Source organism: Arachis stenosperma, chromosome 3 (genome assembly GCF_014773155.1).
Source record: "Arachis stenosperma cultivar V10309 chromosome 3, arast.V10309.gnm1.PFL2, whole genome shotgun sequence".
Classification (NCBI taxonomy): domain Eukaryota; kingdom Viridiplantae; phylum Streptophyta; class Magnoliopsida; order Fabales; family Fabaceae; genus Arachis; species Arachis stenosperma.
Genome location: NC_080379.1, coordinates 56,928,852 through 56,947,700, shown reverse-complemented (window position 1 = coordinate 56,947,700; position 18,849 = coordinate 56,928,852). Strand labels below are relative to the sequence as shown.

General features: G+C 36.7%; 1 long non-coding RNA gene across 1 annotated transcript; it reads right to left on the bottom strand.

The window, feature by feature from the left end:
• Positions 1-423: 423 nt before the first annotated feature.
• On the bottom strand, positions 424-13,272 carry LOC130967434 (uncharacterized). The gene is made up of 3 exons (XR_009081334.1): positions 13,218-13,272; positions 13,074-13,133; positions 424-495 (listed from the first exon to the last, which is right to left on the bottom strand). It is a non-coding gene; the product is annotated as an uncharacterized LOC130967434 (long non-coding RNA).
• Positions 13,273-18,849: the final 5,577 nt, after the last annotated feature.

Genomic DNA, 18,849 nt, shown 5'->3' with positions numbered 1-18,849 from the left:
ATAATTCAGAGATGGCAAGGTATTACGACCTCTAAAATAAAAATTTAGTACGTATAGTAGTATGAATGATTGATTATAACTAGGAGCCTTTGAAGAAAAAGGGGTAAACAAAAATCGCAACTCTAAAGCGCAACACTCCGATCGATAACGTAACGAACAAGGATAACCAACGCGAGATTATATATATACAAAGGAGTGTCAAAAATAGGAATATAAAGACTCAAGATCCGGCTGCGAAGATAACCGGTCCGATCATAGCAATATATACATATGATAAAATAAGGAAAACCCCAAAGGAAACCCAAAGGGACACAAATACATAAAACCTATTCTCCAAAATCTCCCATAAGAGGAGTCATCACAGTTTGTATTATTTAATGGAGATAAAAACATCTAAGCAAAACATATCAACCAAAACATAGCCCCGAGAACAAAGGATCTTGGCAAATATAGAAGTCTCCAGCATGCCTCAGCGGGAAACCTCACGTCCTGCATCTGAAAACCATAAAATCCGCATGGGTGAGAACCAGAGGTCCCCAGCATGGTAACAGCTTCCACATATATAATACATAATAATAGAGGAAAGCCAAAGGCAATCCTAGAACTTCCTCCAGATAATTCAAAACTTATAAACAAGCTAAACCATATAAGGGCATCTGACTAAAGGTTCTTTAGTCTAACTAATACTTCCCTTTCCAATTCCTTCAAACCTCCCAACCACCAGCAGGAGTATAATGTAGCAAACACAGTTATATCAGACAATAAATATACAATTAGGAACAAGTAAGATATTTAGACAATTAGCAAGTAATATGCAGTCAAATAGGCAATCTCAAACAATTCATATAGTATGCATATGATGAATGCCTGTTCCTAGTGGTTGATGATATCATCTGTCGGTTATAGAGCCAACCCGACAAGTCCTGGCAGCTAACCATTGGACTGTCCCTCTGTCGCGCATCCCCAACTCGAGTTATACTCATCATAAACTTGATCATAATCATGATCCATATCCATCACCCTCACTGGTGAATATTTACGGGGGCGAGCTCATCCGGGCCTTTCACAGTGCCCGACCACACTTACGACATAGGGTTAACAGAGCTTCGAGTCTCAACCTAGAGCACGTGGTGGCTAGCCACTGCTACCTCCCAGGGAAACTCTCATCTCCAACAGTGGAAGTGCAACATTCACAATTCATTCAACAGCATATATGCATTTGTACATGGCCAAAATCATGGCTCCGCCGTAACACGGCAATAATCTAGCCTTCCGGCTCACGGTTAAATCCATAACCAGCCCATTGGCATCACGGTTAAATCCATAACCAGCCATCTCATTAACAAATACGGCCTTTCGGCCCATGGCATAACAAGCACTTCTACCACCATCCTCCGCATCTCACATAATCATGCTTGATCCTCAATGATCATTCATTTTTCCCTTGCTTCACTCGCAAGTTACCTCATTCACTAGCCCCTTTTTAATAGCTAGGCATGTCATAATGATTTAAGACATAAATGGTGAGATTGGAGGCTTAGAAGTATGAGATTTGGCTTTTAAAACTCAAAAATCAACTTTGGGATGAAAACAGGGCCACGCGTACGCGCACGCGTGGATGGCCTCAAAACTCATCGACGCGCAAGCGTCATGCACGCTAACGCGTGGATTAAAAATTTGCCAATCGACCCGCATGCGTCAACCACGCGTACGCGTGGGTGTTCTCGTGCCCCAAGCACAACACTGGCACAGTTCTGGCATAACTCTCTGGAAAATGGCTGGGCATTGGGTGCAGCACAATCGGCGCGCCCGCGCACATCACGCGCACGCGTGGATGGCGCTTTCTAGAAGATCGGCGCGTACGCGCCAGGTGGGCCCACGAGCAAGGGGTCATTCTGCTAAAAAATTTTCTAAGTTAAAAGCTGCAGAATTCACAGATTCAACCCCCAATCTTCCGACGGACATAACTTCCTCATTTTAAATCGTTTTTCACCCGTTCTTCAAACGGCATGGACATCCCGGATCCAATTTCATTTCTAAACAGATTTGGCACAAAACAGAGATTCGTAGTCCAAGTTATGTCCCGTCAAAGTATGCCCAAAAACCATATTTTTCATACAAAACCACAAAGTGCCATTTTCAAAACAAGCCATTTCCAACCCTTTTCAAAATCTATCAAAACATGCCAATTTCATCCCTTTTCTTTGAAATCAATCAAAATATATCAAATTCAACATCAAGCCTCCTCAACTCACATATTGACACTTTACCACAATTTACAAAATCACTATCTCATCATTTTAACCCACTTCACCCAAGTGGCTCAAATTCAAACATATTGACATGTCATATACTATTCCTCCTGCCAATTCTCAACAACACCAATTCCAATAAGTCATTATTGTACTCACTCAACATCATACTCACCATCAACATGGTTCAACCCACAATTCAACCATAACCATTCATCAAGCATATATCACAACATGCATATTTCTCATACATCATACCACCAAGGCATCAATAATCATCATCACATATATGACCACATCATATATCTCAATTATTCAACAACATCAACAATTCAATGCCTATCTTAGGGCCTCTAGCCTAAGTATTTCCTACCACATTACATATTAGATACGGGAAACCAAAACCATACCTTAGCCGATTTCCCAAGCTCAACCGGAGCACTTCCAAACCACTTATCCACAAGATCTCAAGGCCTCAAAACCTCCAAGAACAGATTTTTCACCACCAAACCCTTTCCAAGCTTTTCAAAATCACCAATTAAGCTCCATTATTCACATATACACAACCTAAGCCACAATCATCATACCCATACACAACATCTCAATACCCAAACATCATAGAACAACAAATCACACTAGGGTTGAGAATCTTACCACACCCAAGGTCCAAGGAGACAAGATTAACCTTCTCCTTCAAGAGTGTTGGGTCCTATAACATCAAAGAGCCCAAAATCTCAACATTTTTGCTCATAAAACTCGAAAACAATGCTGGAATTTCGAAGAGCAAAACGTGACTTACCTCAAGATTAATTGTATGGGTTTTGTAGAGCTCTCCGCGGTGAACGCGTGGCCGCAAACAGAGCGGCAATCGGAGCTCTAGATCAAAAGTTATGGTGGTTTGAAGATCAAGTGAGAGAAAGAAGTTGAGAGAGTGTTCTTCCTCCCCTTTCTTCAATTTCAGCCTGTTTGAGTGTGTTGTGAAGAGAGAGAGTGCTGAAAACTAGGGTTTTGGTTTAGTTATGTTGGGCCAAGGGCCCACTTTGGGTCCGGTTGGTCCGGTTTGGCCCGTTCGGTCCAATCTTGGTCCGAATTCCATAAAATTGGTACTGAAATTCTCGTCTCAATCTCCTCTATCACATTTAGCCATAAAAATCACATTTTAGGCTTTCTAGAATAAATTCTCATTTATAGGTTAATTAGCCGTTAATTAACCGAGTTTTACATCACAGATATTATACAAATAGTAGATATGAAGTTTATAGAGTGATGTTCATCTTGGTCCAACCTTAACGTTGGTTTATGAAGCATGGACACTTCGTTGAGTTGCCATGTCCGCGTGTCGGACATATTTTCGGATATGACACTCACCGACACTCGTCCGACAGACGTGTCTATTAAGTCCAACTGTATCTTAATAAAAAATAAAAAATTTTTCTCCAGACACGTTTGAACATACCTAAATACTATCACGTGTCAGTATGTCCAGTTTTATTCTTAATATATATTCTTGAAATAAATTTAGATATAATATATATTATTATTTATTAAAACAAAAAATATTTTAAATATTTGATATAATTAAAATAAAATATTAAAAATAATTAAAAAATAATTTATTTTTTAATATTAATAAAATATCAAAATATCATTACGATTTATTTAAAAAATATTTTATATTTTATATGTATACGTATTCCCATATCTTATAAAATTTTAAAATTTGTGTGTCAACATATCTCGTATCGTATTGTATTCTATATCTGTGTGAGTGTTCGTAGATCATACGTTTCAAGCAATTCAGTATATAATAGCATTATGTTGTCACGCGCAATTGACTATTCTTCAGCACTTTGATACGTAATTAAGTTTGGACCAGTTATGCAAATTGAACACATTTTACTATTTGAATCTATTTTTGTCTTTCATCATGTGACTATGAGTAGTTAGGCATCTGTTTTCAATACGTGCTTCTTTCTTCTATTGTTAAAATGTTGGACAAAGGTTGGAATTGTTCGGAAACTTCATAATACTACATCAAAAGAATACGAATACAAACAAACACAAATTTGACAATGCTTCCCCTACTTAAGAAATCACCCCAAATCAACGACATATTAAATTTGTCTATTCAGCATTTATAGACGTCCACATTAAGTTTCTAGAAAGAAAAAGTATATGAAACTAACTTTCAATCAGCTAAGAATAGAATAATTTAATTAATTATAAATATAATAATTAATTTTATTTATTTATAATTTTAAATATTAGATATTAAATGTTTTATTATATTTAAATTAGGAGAAGATACGTTTAGTATTATTACAATATGAATCACAGAAATTAATTTAATTAGTTTCTATTTTTTCACACTTTTTCTCTCTCCAAATGTCTAAAACATGATAAATAAAAAAATAGATTTAGAACTATTCAATTTACAAAAAAAAAAAACATCCTGATGCCTAACATAAACACCATCCATGTAAAAGTTTTAAATTCACCCAGAGACATTTAGCTAGTTTTTTGCTGGAACCATCTTCGTTCGCTAGCATTATTGTTACAGAAAAAAATATGCATATAAACATTTTATGGTTCCTAAGTTTAATTTTAGCAAATGTTTAGGGGTCAGTAGATTTTGTGGTTTTTAGTCATCAATTTAGTCATTAATGATATTTTTAATGGTATGAGATTGCATCTAATAGTGTAGAATCATTCAATTTCTTCTTGATAGTTAAGTGCTGGCCAGAATTTAACAAAAGTGTTGATCCCCTAGTATTCCTCTTACTTTTATAATATTAACTATACTTAGCCACGTATGCCGCATATGATGTGGTAATTAATTAACCTCCTCTATTGATTTGGCACTTTTACATAATGAATCGATTTATTTCCACCAGATTTGAATTGAGGTATAACAAATTACAATTGAATAATAGGTAAAGGAATTAAATAGACTCCAAAATATAAGCTTTATTTTTCTCGATTATTTTAATAAAATTTCAAAATATAGGATGGATAGTTATATTGATTATATGGAATAGGGATTAAAATTGGAAAACGAATTGACTTTTTGGAATAATTGCCTTGAAGATAGATTAAAAAAAAGTGAACAATTGCCTTACCCATCCTTTTATAATATTATTAACCTGCTTCCGTATTTTCATTATTTTCCATTTTTATAGAAAACAATAAAAAAAAAACTAAAAAATGAATTTGACATTTTTAAAGTTTTCAACCTTTTCAAAAATTATTTTCTAAAATTGTTTTTCTAAAAGATGAATTTTCTATTGTATTTTTTGTAATAATAAAAATAGAAAATAGATAAACGACACACACCTGACTAATGTTAACTTCTAAACTCTTTATAGTAAAACGTTGGTCCTTAAAGAGTTAAGACCATCTTCAAGGTGATCTCTAAATCCGTGTGTGTAACAGCGTCAAGCCAAGGTGGAAATTATAAGAATGGATTTTTTAAAATTTTTTTTAATAATAAAAAAAATAAAGTATAATTTTTTATTATTATTTTTATAAATACATTTAAAAAAATATAAAAAATATTAAAAAATTAAAAATCACACTTTATTCCTTTAATTATTAAAAAAATTTAAAAAGAGTCATTTCCAAAAATTACAAAAGGTTGAAGAGAAGAGAAAGAAACAACGACACATTCCAAAGATTAAAGACACGTGGCGGATACAAGTAGTGGATTGGAAGTTTGGGATTCTTCGCAAACCCCACAAAATGCGATGCAACTTTCTCGTGTATTCTTTGTGATCCTAATTTTCTCCTATTAAAATAAAAAATAAAAAAACTACTAATTAATTATTTATATGAAATACAAACTAAAATATAAAATATTTAAAATAATATATATAAATATATTACATATTTTTTTTATGTTTATAGAATATTTTTTTAAAAAAATAATAATAAAATCATATTCATCGAAACTGTGTAATTTGAGTACGTTCCGATTTTCCGTAATGCTGAAAGCGCAGTCGGCATAGATACTGTGTGCCGAATTACAGCTGTATTACAAATACAGTCACGAGGTACACATGCACCTTGAAATGCTAATGGTAAATTGATAGGGAGTAAAGTAAATATAAGAGTAACGATAAGGAAGTTTCAATTTAGTCTTAGTCTTTATGAGTTTGATTGCAAATGATTCTTTTTGTATTCTATTTTAAGCACGGGAAAAAAAATCTTTAAAAAACTTTTGAGTTTCCTTTAAGCAGTTGTAATTTTTCGGTTTAGAAACCGCTAATTTGTTCTAAGCAGTTGAAGTTTCTTGGTTTGCGAACCATCAGTTTGCAATTACAACTTCTTTCTCCATCAATCAATGCTTCATTAATTTTTTAATTTAAACTTCACTTTAACCTTCTCTTTTCGAGACATTTTCTCTCTCTTTCTAAGAAATCTTGTTTTAGATTTTTCTTACTTTTTTTTCCTAATTCTCCCTCTTGTTTTGGTTCTGTAAAGTAACGTTTGTTTGAGATATTGAAACAAATATTGGAAGATTAAGATTTAATATCATGTTTGTTAATTCAAAAATTGATATTAAAATATTTATCTTTATCTCTAAAATTTAAATATTTCAGTACCTCTTCCAAAAAGTGAGGACACATATGACCAAAATTTTTAAAGACGGAGACTAAAACTTTAATAACATTTTATACCTAAAATACTCTTATTTTAATTAATTAATTCTAATTTTTTCCTTTGTGCAAATTAAATTAGAGTTTCATTCTTGTTCTAATTTCTGTCTTTTACTTTGCACCAAACAGAATATTAAGATTGATTTCAGTCTCTGTCTCTTAGTCTTTGTCTCTCAGTCTCAATCTTTCAGTCTTTGTCTCTCAGTCTCAATCTTTCAGTCTCTGTTTCTCCACCAATGTAGCATTTATTTTGAGGTACTGAGACGAAAATTGAGAAACTAAGACTCAGTATTATGTTTGTTAGTTATGAGACTGTACTAAAATTTCAGTCTCTATCTCTAAAATTTCAATATTTCAATACCTCCAAAAAATAGGAACACACGGAACTGAAATTTTTGAAGATGGAGACTGAAACTTTAATAATATTTTATACCTAAAATACTCTCATTTCAATTAATTAATTTCAACTTTACTCTTTTGTGCAAATTAAATTAGAACTTTATTCTTATTTCAATCTCTATTTCTCACTTTATGCCAAACATAATGCTAAAACTTGTTTCAGTCTCTGTCTCTTGGCCTTTGTCTCTTAGTCTCAATCTTTATATCTCTGTTTCTCTGCCAAACACTACCTAAGAGAGAGTTTCAGCTTCTTGCATCTTTCGTCTAGTAAATCATCCAATACGCTCATCGAACGGGTAAAGTTCCTTCCTTCCTTCCTTGATTCTTTATTTCTTCTACACCAAACCTTTTGAAATTAACTAGCGTTTATTTCTCGTTTCGAAACTTTCTATTGCTAAATGAGGGTTTTCCTTCATCGTTACATGTGACTCTTTCATGATTATGGTTTACATTTTTATTTTCGTAATCTTTGATTAGGTTAACATAGTAGGGGTACCACTATTTTAGTTTTTCTAATTCTGATAGCGATGACTTTGGATTTTGTTTGCCCTATCCTTTGGGTTTTTTTATTCTTTTCTAGATTTCTCAGAATTTGGTGGATTCTCAGAATTTGAAGAATTTTCTTCGAATTTTTTAGGTAGATTTCGAAGTATCCTCTTTACAACTTATTGGTGGTGCCCTGTAGGTTTTCCTGACATGCCGAGAAGGAAGATTGTTGTGAGTCATGAGTGAGGCGGTGTTGCTAATTGTCTGAGGTCCCAACCTGCCCCGGTTTGTATGATAAATAGTGAACTCGAGGTGTACATTTACTCCTGGGTATCTAAAGAAGTAAAAACTACCCCTTCTACCATTACCCAAGAGGAGCTTGACAATCTATGAGATGCCAGAATTATTTTTAATTCTGACATAAGAAATTTATATATCTTTTCAGTCCTTAAACCAATAAATCGTTTTGTGTCATATCAATGAACATGCTGGTAGTGCTCTGGACTAGTTGTGGATGTACAAAACTTTATTTTTCCGATTTGGAGTTCAACTTATGTTTACTAAATCCAAGTGAGCGCCCTAATCATACTGGCTGAACTTTCTATCAGAGTTTTCTTTTATTTTTTCACCTTGACCATTACCTTTAGATTCCAAGGTCGTGGTTTCATCTCTTTCCGAGGTAACTCTAATAGAAGAATCTTCAATCTTTTTGAGGAATCTTATAATGGGTTTAAAGAAAAATTTTTCAAAGTCAAAAGAGTTGAAGGCACGATACCTTTTTTCATGACTTTAGAAGACCAAAAGCGGTTCAATCTTTACTAGAACTTCAATATCCCTTCACCCAAAATCTGTGTTAATGGTGTAAATTCTTTTGAGCCGTAGAGAATTAATATGCTATTGTTGTTGTGGAATGAACGTCCTCTCAACTTGAGGATATCATAATAAATGAGCATGTTGGTCGGAATGTCATTAGTAACTTCCTTGTTTCTTCCTCTCCAATTATAAGGTTTATTTGTTTTTATTACTGATTTCAAGGTTTTAGCCTTTCATTTCTTCTCCTCTTTTTTAGTTAACAAGGCTGGAGGTCTGGGTGCTATTTCTGCTACGAAGAGGGGGATGAAATCTCAAGGAAATCTCCCGATTAATGCTAGTGGCGATCGAGTTTTCTCGTCTGCCACTATTAGCCACATGCCACCACCCATTAGAACCAAAGGAGGCTGGGAAGGACAAGGTCCTGAGATCCAGATCCTGGAAGAAGACTCCCCCATCAGCTCTCTAAAAAAAGAAGTTAAAAGATAAAGGTAAAGAGCCTGTTGATATTCTTCTGACTTTGTTTGGTTGTGTTGGATAAAGAATTTCGTGCTCCCGATTTTGTAGATTAACATCTTTTAACTGAAGATGCCAAACAGGGCCTTGCTAAGATGCCCTTAGAAGCAAGATACCCTACCTTGAGTCCAAAGAATGCTCTTTTGTTCGGCCGTATATGTCCGTGATGTCAAAGTTGAGATATCGAATCTTCGATCCGAGTTTGAGGCGAAGGATAAGAAAATTGATGATGCCACTCTCAAGTTCATAGCTTGAGTACTGTTCCGAGGGTTACCTGAAACTGTAGGTCGATCTCGGACGAGATCTTCGGTGTTGGTCGGAGCCGACGTGTCCGGCAGGTGGACAGCGGCCGGAGCTGGTGTGTCCGATTTGTTGGACTTGGTGGTGGTGCTGATCCTTCGTCCCCGGAGGGTGGGGGGTACCTGCAAGGGACTCCGATGCTTAAGTTAGCAAGGGTATTAAGCAGGTATTGAGTAGAATCAGAGTATGAGTTATACCTGGGTGCTCTAGTGTATTTATAATGGTGAGATGTGGCCTTCTGTGGATAAGATAAGTTAGTTATCTTATCTTATCTTTAAGTGAGGTCATCTTTATCTTTAAGGGACCGCCCTTCTCTCTGTAGGCTTGGGCCTCCTTAGGATTTGGGACGTGTTCCCCTATTTGGGCCCTTTGTTTGGGCCTTCCTGTGATTTGTCCGAGCTCTTTGAGAAGAGGTCAGGTTGTCCTGACCTGAAGAGGTCGGTCGCTTTGTCTGTAGAACATCCCGGGTCGAACAGCTCGACCCAGGGTATGAACAGTGCCCCTGCTTGAGCTCGGTTTTTCTGTTTGAGGTCGAATTTTTTGACTTCGATCCTTTCATGATGAAGCCAAACTCGAGCATTTTGTCGATTTCTTCTTTTTTGTAGAATCTTTTGAATGTAGAACGTTCTCCTCTAAAGGCGCGCATTTTTATATCAGCGCTTTGCTTTGGGAACGTGAAAGGGTTTAGTACCTTCATTAATTGGTATTAATTGCCCCGTTTTCTCCTGGCTTTTATTTTGAATCTCTCAATCAAAAAATGGTTTCTCTTTTTTCACTTCTTCTCCGTAACTTGTAACGACCCAATTTCTGGTACGTCATGATCATACTAGAAATTGAGCGCTACCAACTTGTCTACCTAATTATTATCTATTATTTATTATATGAGCCTGATTCGTTGTTAAAAGCGTAGTTATTTTACGAGTTACTTTTTTTTTAAAACATTTGGATTAACAAACGGTATCATTCATAATCACTTCACAACTAATAATATATAAAACATTTACAAACAATCACACATAAACACATCACAAGTAGTTGACAACATTCGGTGATTCAGCCTTTATTAGAATATAGACTGTTAGTTAGAACACCCCTAGATATAGCTAGATAATAACTATATACATATATATACATACAACATCCCAGGTCCTGACCTGTTCAAGAGGTCCCTAAGCTGGCACCCAGGCTAGCCTAGACTCTATACTCACCTAGTCCCTCTAAACTACTAGAGCGAGGGAAAGTACATTCTAAGTCTTCACAACTCAAGTCAGGTGGAACGTCATCAAAAGATAGAACATCATCTGCTACTCCTCTGCACGATCAGACTTTCCATAGGACGTTTCTCTGGTACCTCATGAAGTAGCCACACAATAGGAGTCTCGTACACAGGATTTAGATTAAAGTGCGCATACGAACGGGGTGTAGACGTTGGCTGGTTTCACAGTATATACATATAAACAGAGAACGATATTCACCCTAGACTCAGAAAACTATCTAGAGCAGAATCCTCTTCTTGCGAACGGTCATCAGCGAACTTCGGTAAGGTACTCTTACTTCCATCTGAAGGGGAAGGGAGAGAGAAGGGGTAAGAACTGGGGAGTTCTTAGTAGGGTTGGGGTTATTAGTTACGTTCATTAATTCTATGTTGTTTAGCAGACTATTAGCAGAATACAAGGAAGCAGTAATTAGAAAACACAGATAAGTAGAAAAGATAGAGAAAACAGATAGCAGAACACAAACAGAAGAATACAAGAAAGTAAAACACAGACACAAACACAGAGAATAGAATACAAACAAGGAAAGCATACATTCATACCACAAACATAACAAAGGAAATGCGCAACCAAGTATGATGCATGTCTGGCCCTAGTGCAGGTAATGAGCTCATCCGTCGGTTACTAACCCGCTCCCGACGTTATCCAGCAACCTCTGTCTGGATAAGGCTTTCCTATTGGCTATACCCCTGTGTACAGGAAATAACCCCTCTGCCACCACAGGGTCCACTGCACGCAGGAAATAACACATCTGCCATTGCAGGGATGTACGCCGACACACCTTCTGTATACAGAAAATAACCCCTCTGCCACTACAGAAATGGAATAGGTGGTCACGGTACTTCTGTAGCAGGAAATAACCCCTCTGCCTTACAGAAATAAAATATGGATCTGTACCGTAGGAAAGCGTTCTCAGTGATCACACCATTATCTATCTGACTGCCTCACTGCAGCAGATGATCATACAAGTATATCTGGAGTTGCCTTAACGCAACAAATGAATAAACACATCTCTTGGGTTGCCTCAAGCAACAAATAAATATCTCTTGGGTTGCCTCAAGCAACAAATCATCACATAATCATTCTCATTATCATCATTCATCATCATTCTCATTATTCATCATCATTTTCACATTCTTATGCAATACCTCTTTCTTTCTCTGTTCAATCATACTATACAAACTTTACATCTGTCACTTTTACAATATCTTGGCTCAAACCATTTCTCTTTATCACATTACTCTTTTCTCTTTGTATCTCTTTATTCTGTTCTAGTTACTCGGTTCTCTGTATCTCTTTACTTTTCTCTGATTACTCTTTCTTCTGTATCCATATCACTCTTTTTCTCTTTATCTCTTTACTTTACTCTAATTTCTCTGCTTAACGTATGTAATTAAAGCTTATGTAAATTTCGGTATGAATAGTTATTCTGCCCCAAGTATAGGTTCATTAAGTCTATACTGAAACAGTTTAACTTTTCATATTATACCTAACACTAGTCGCAACTCAAGTACTAACTAAGTTGCCCTAGTTCGTTCACTAGTCTCTGTCTGTTTTTCTGTCGTTAGAATTTTACAGACTTTTTCTCCGATTTTTATCTTTTCTTTAACTTTTATCTTTTTTTTTTATCTTTTCCTCTCTAACATGTTATTACCACTCCCTGAGTGTTTTATGAAGGTAATTATGAGATTCTGCACTTAAAGTTGTCTTTCTAAAGCTTTTACAGAAAACTGCCTTTTCTGCATTATTTTATTATTTTTATTAAAATATTATTTTTAATTAAATATTATTATTTAATATTTTATTATTATTTATTATTTTATTATTAAATTTTCGAAAATTAACTCACTTTTACTTTTAACCTTTAAAATTCACTTTTAACCACCCGTAACTTTTAATATTTCTACTTTTACCACCCTAACTTTCAGAAATTACTAAACAACCCCTTAAACACCAAAAATTTTACTTCCTTGCCCTTTTTAAGATCTAAGGCCTGTTCTTCAATGTTCTTCACCACACTCAAAGTGTTCTTCATGTTCTTCATAAATTCTTCAAATTCTTTCTCTGTTTTTACCCGTTTTTCAGTCTTTTCAGCAACCGATTTTTACTATAATTCATAATAAATTAGCAGCAACTAAAACCCCATCTTTTCTACATGATTTCAACACAAATTGAACCTCAATTTAAGCTTAGGGTTTCGTTTTTCCAGCTGCCCAAGAACATGAACTTTAAAGCTTGAATTTCATCAAATTTCATCAATTTTTTACCAAAATTTCAACAAGAATTACTCATACAAACAATCAATTTCAAGCACATCCAAACCATATCATAATCACACAACTCAAACACAATCAATCAGGATTAAATTCGTCAAACCCTACCTGGTTTTGCTGCTCCTAATTCAGTTAAACTTTCAGGTGGTCCTTAAGCACTTTTTCCTCCTAAATCACATAAAGAACAACTTTAAATCCAAAAACTCTCAACTGACCAAATCTCACTCAGCATGTTAGGAAGAGATATATCACCTTAGAGTTGCTGGAAATTCACGTTTCTTGGCCCTCAAGTCAAGTTAAGCATGATTCCTAAGGAAAAACATCAAGAAAACACATGTTTACATGGTTTTCCTTGAAAACCGAATTGAAAAGGGAGGGAGACAGCCATCTCACCTTATTTCCAGCCTTGATATGTTATATGGTTATGTAGAGGAAGAAGAGAGGATCATTTTGGTGAAATCGGAGTTTTGATTTGAGTTTTAGTTTAGAAGAAATCAAGCTTTGAAGATTTATGAACCAAGAACTTTCTCTCCTTTTCTCTTGGTGATTTTCGGCCACAATGAGAAAATGAGGCAGCCTTGGGGGTTTTGGGGGTGTAGGGTGAGCTGTGATTGGTTGGCTTGGAGGTGGATTAAAATAATATTAAAATATCTCTGGTGTACAACTACTAAAACTAGGTGTATCGGAACACTCGTAAAAACATCTCTAAAAATTATTTTCTGTGCTACTAGCATAAATGACACTAGTAACATATCTATTATGATAATAGAACATGTATAATGAGGCCTTAGCATTGCTAAAGTCATCAGAGAGTGCTGGTGCTAAGCTGCACCAGTAAACCGTAAATCCGGTTAAACCGATTTTCTGTTTTTAACAAAAACAGACCAGGTAACCTTATAATATCATTCAAGCATTTTCTAATACTAATATAATGATAATATTATACTATTATCTCTATCCTCTCCTGAATCGAGTCCGGTTCGCCAAACAAAGACTATTTACGAAAAACCAAATCAAAACTCCTAACCGATACGGTTCAAAAACTAGGTTCTTCGTGACTGCATTATCGAGCTTGCCTCAAAAAAGATTCTAGCTTAAAGATGACATAATGACAATTAGGATTGAGATAATTGATAATATATCAGAGCTTCTCCCCTTACTGATCCTCCGGAGTTCTCCGTACTTTCAGAAAAGATCTCGCGTACTCGAAAATCAGGGTTGTTACATTCTACCCTCCTAAAAGAAAATTTTGCCCTCAAAATTTCAGTTACCTGAGAATAGATGTGGGTAATCAGCTTTCATCTTATCCTCCAGTTCCCAAGTGTGTTCTTCTTCTCCTCTTTGTCCCCAAGCTACTTTGACTAAGCGAACAGTCTTGCCTCTTAGCTGCTTATCACTTCTTTCTACGATCTGAACTGGTGATGCTTGATATGTCAAATCGTTTCGTAACTGTACTGTCTCTGGTTTTAAAATGTGACTTTCATCGGGAATATATTTCTTAAGTTGCGAGACATGAAAAACATCATGAAGGTTTGATAAATAAGGAGGAAGGACTATTTGATAAGCTACTAGACCGACTCTTTTAAGTATTTGGAAAGGTTCTATGTATCGTGGGTTAAGTTTTTTAGTCTTAAGGGCTCTACCTATTCTAGTAATCGAAGTTACTTCTAGAAAGACATGATCTCCCTCACTAAACTCTAAGGGTCTACGTCTATTATCGGCATAGCTCTTTTGACGGCTATGTGCGGTCTGGATCTTCTGGCGAATACCCTTTATCTTCTCAGTAGTTTCTGGCACTAAGTCTGGACCTAAGACACTAACTTCTCCGTCATCATTCCAACACAATGGTGTTTGACGTCTTCTTCCATAGAGAGCTTTATATGGTGCCATCCCAATACTTTGTTGGTAACGGTTGTTGTAGACGAACTCGACCAATGGCAAACACTTATCCTAACTGCCCTGGTTATTCATCCCACAAGATCTTAACATGTCTTCCAATGTCTGGATTGTTCGCTCTGATTGTCCGTCTGTCTGAGTATGGTATGATGTACTCATATGCAATTCTGTTCCTAAAGCTTTCTGGAAAACTCCCCAGAATCTGGAAGTAAACCTCGGATCTCAATCTGAAACAATTTACGAAGGTATCCCATTTCCATTGTGGTATTTCTAAGGGTTGCAGGGTTCCTGACGGCTTCTGATGTTCCACCTTCACCTTCTGGCAGGTTAAACATCTTGAAACATAATCAGCTACTTCTTTCTTTAAGTCCGGCGACCAGAATATTTGTTTCAAATCTCAACATATCTTCGTCACTCCAAGATGCATAGAAAGTTTGCTTTGATGAGCTATTGTAAGAATCTTTTGTTGCAATTCTCTAGAGTTAGGCACACAAATTCTGTTCTGGTACCTCCATAGGCCACTACGATCCTATCTCATAGCTTTTTCAGCTCTGCAAGCAATGGTGACATCCGGTACGGTGCTATGAAAATCGGTCCGGTTCCAGGTACTAGATCAATACTGGATTTTATCTCTTGCTGAGGAAGAAACTCAGGTATGTCGTCCAAGAAAACATCAGAAAATTCTTTCACCATTTGGATTCGTTCTAAGCTTAATTCACTATCATTCGAGCTAGCCGCTAACAGAACGTACCCCTCACAATCACTCCCGCCTAAGGTAACTCTTACAGAATTCAGATATAAGGTGTGGGACAAAAATGGTTTAGTACATAGACTATTAGATGGAATAACAGCAGTTCTTTTAAAATAATCAAAGAAAACATGATACTTAGATAACCAATCTAATCCTAAAATAACTTCTAAACCAGATGGAGATAAACAGATTAGATCGTGTATAAAAGTCCTGTTCCTAATAGCGAATGGTACTTGCAGGCACACTAAACTGGTCAAAGCATTTTGGGATGCAAGTGTATGGAAAATCAAGTAAAAATTCAATTTAAAGAAATATAATCCTAACTCGTGAGCAATAATTAGAGAAATAAGGAATGCGATGCACCCGAATCATACAGTACAGTTAGAAATCGATTCCTGACATAGCCTGACCTTGAATGAGGGTGTTCGATTGCACAACATTGTCAATAGTGATAGCAAACACTCGTCCTTGTTGTTGAGTGCTAAATGGATTTCGAGTAAATCCCTTTGGACAATCCTTGGCAATATGTCCAGGTTCTCTACAAGCATAGCAGTTAGGTGATCCAAACTGGCAAGACCTGTTATCATGCTCTTTTCTGCATTCCTTATATGCAGTGTTTATGTAAGCCTGATGGGCTCGTTTACCATTACCTTGCCTTACTTTACCTCCATTCTTACCCATACGGCGATCAGTAATGTTACCAACTTGTAGGTTCTTATGCTGTCATATGCCACGTGCTTTAAATGCACCCTTCTCCCAGCTGTCTGATGATTGCTAAGACGCCTTGGTGGAAATCCTTGGCGACTCACTTTAGCCACAGTCACTTTCTTAATACATTCTTCCACTAACTTGCTCTTGTTGACTAATTCGGCAAAATTACGTATCTCCAGCGAAACTATTGAACTCATCAGATCAACACAAAGGCCTCCTTCAAACTTCAAGCACTTCTATTCTTCAAGGTCAGCAGGATCCCCTTGACAGATCTTAGAGAAACAACACAAATCATCGAAATTACGAGCATACTCAGCAACAGTTATATCCCCTTGCCTCAGCTGCATAAGCTCCATCTCCTTAGCATCTCGTGTTGCTCCCGGAAAATAATTTTTATAAAATTCGTCCCTAAAGATATCCTAAGGAATGTTATTTTCATTCTGTTGTAGCAGTCGCTGTATCCCCTGCCACCAGTACTCAGCTTCTCCCTCGAGCATATAAGTAGCAAACTCCACGTGTTGTCCTTCTGGAACATGCTGCGCCCTCAGTGATCGTTCAATACCTCGAAACCAGTTATCAGCGTCAGTCGCAACGAGTGTACCCTTGAACTTAGGCGGATTAACCTTTAGAAAGGTCGCAAGGGTCATAGGTCTTTCAGGATGCCCTAAGTTGTTCTCATCATTTCTATTATCTTCTCCGTATTCATTCTCGTTCCCATTTCTCACTCCGAGACGTTCAACAGCCTTAGCCGCTCCTACAGCAACTTCACGCACTACTTCAGCCACGTCGTTCATGGTAGCCATAAACGTTTCCTGTTCCCTCTCGTAGTTAACATTAGGAATTCCTTCCCGTACGCCTTGTCTCTGTGAACCCATCGTGGTCCCGTTCACACCAAACAATCATTATTAAGGTGATCAGTCTTAACACTTCAAGTCAAGTGTGAACATTCCCAGAATAAAAACACAGAAACAATCATGCAACATATATCACTGGGATATCCTATACGCATGAGACACACAACAGAGTATGCAATGAAGCATAGTCAGTCCACTCCCCAGGCTCTACTGGGAACGAACTGCTCTGATACCAAATTGTAACAACCCAATTTCTGGTACGTCATGATCATACTAGAAATTGAGCGCTACCAACTTGTCTATCTAATTATTATCTATTATTTATTATATGAGCCTGATTCGTTGTTAAAAGCGTAGTTATTTAACGAGGTACTTTTTTTTTTAAAACATTTGGATTAACAAACGGTATCATTCATAATCACTTCACAACTAATAATATATAAAACATTTACAAACAACCACACATAAACACATCACAAGTAGTTGACAACATTCGGTGATTCAGCCTTTATTAGAATATAGACTGTTAGTTAGAACACCCCTAGATATAGCTAGATAATAACTATATACATATATATACATACAACATCCCAGGTCCTGACCTGTTCAAGAGGTCCCTAAGCTGGCACCCAGGCTAGCCTAGACTCTATACTCACCTAGTCCCTCTAAACTACTAGAGCGAGGGAAAGTACATTCTAAGTCTTCACAACTCAAGTCAGGTGGAACGTCATCAAAAGATAGAACATCATCTGCTACTCCTCTGCACGATCAGACTTTCCACAAGACGTTTCTCTGGTACCTCATGAAGTAGCCACACAATAGGAGTCTCGTACACAGGATTTAGATTAAAGTGCGCATACGAACGGGGTGTAGACGTTGGCTTGTTTCACAGTATATACATATAAACAGAGAACGATATTCACCCTAGACTCAGAAAACTATCTAGAGCAGAATCCTCTTCTTGCGAACGGTCATCAGCGAACTTCGGTAAGGTACTCTTACTTCCATCTGAAGGGGAAGGGAGAGAGAAGGGGTAAGAACTGGGGAGTTCTTAGTAGGGTCGGAGTTATTAGTTACGTTCATTAATTCTATGTTGTTTAGCAGACTATTAGCAGAATACAAGGAAGCAGTAATTAGAAAACACAGATAAGTAGAAAAGATAGAGAAAACAGATAGCAGAACACAAACAGAAGAATACAAGAAAGTAAAACACAGACACAAACACAGAGAATAGAATACAAACAAGGAAAGCATACATTCATACCACAAACATAACAAAGGAAATGCGCAACCAAGTATGATGCATGTCTGGCCCTAGTGCAGGTAATGAGCTCATCCGTCGGTTACTAACCCGCTCCCGACGTTATCCAGCAACCTCTGTCTGGATAAGGCTTTCCTATTGGCTATACCCCTGTGTACAAGAAATAACCCCTCTGCCACCACAGGGTCCACTGCACGCAGGAAATAACACATCTGCCATTGCAGGGATGTACGCCGACACACCTTCTGTATACAGGAAATAACCCCTCTGCCACTACAGAAATGGAATAGGTGGTCACGGTACTTCTGTAGCAGGAAATAACCCCTCTGCCTTACAGAAATACAATATGGATCTGTACCATAGGAAAGCGTTCTCAGTGATCACACCATTATCTATCTGACTGCCTCACTG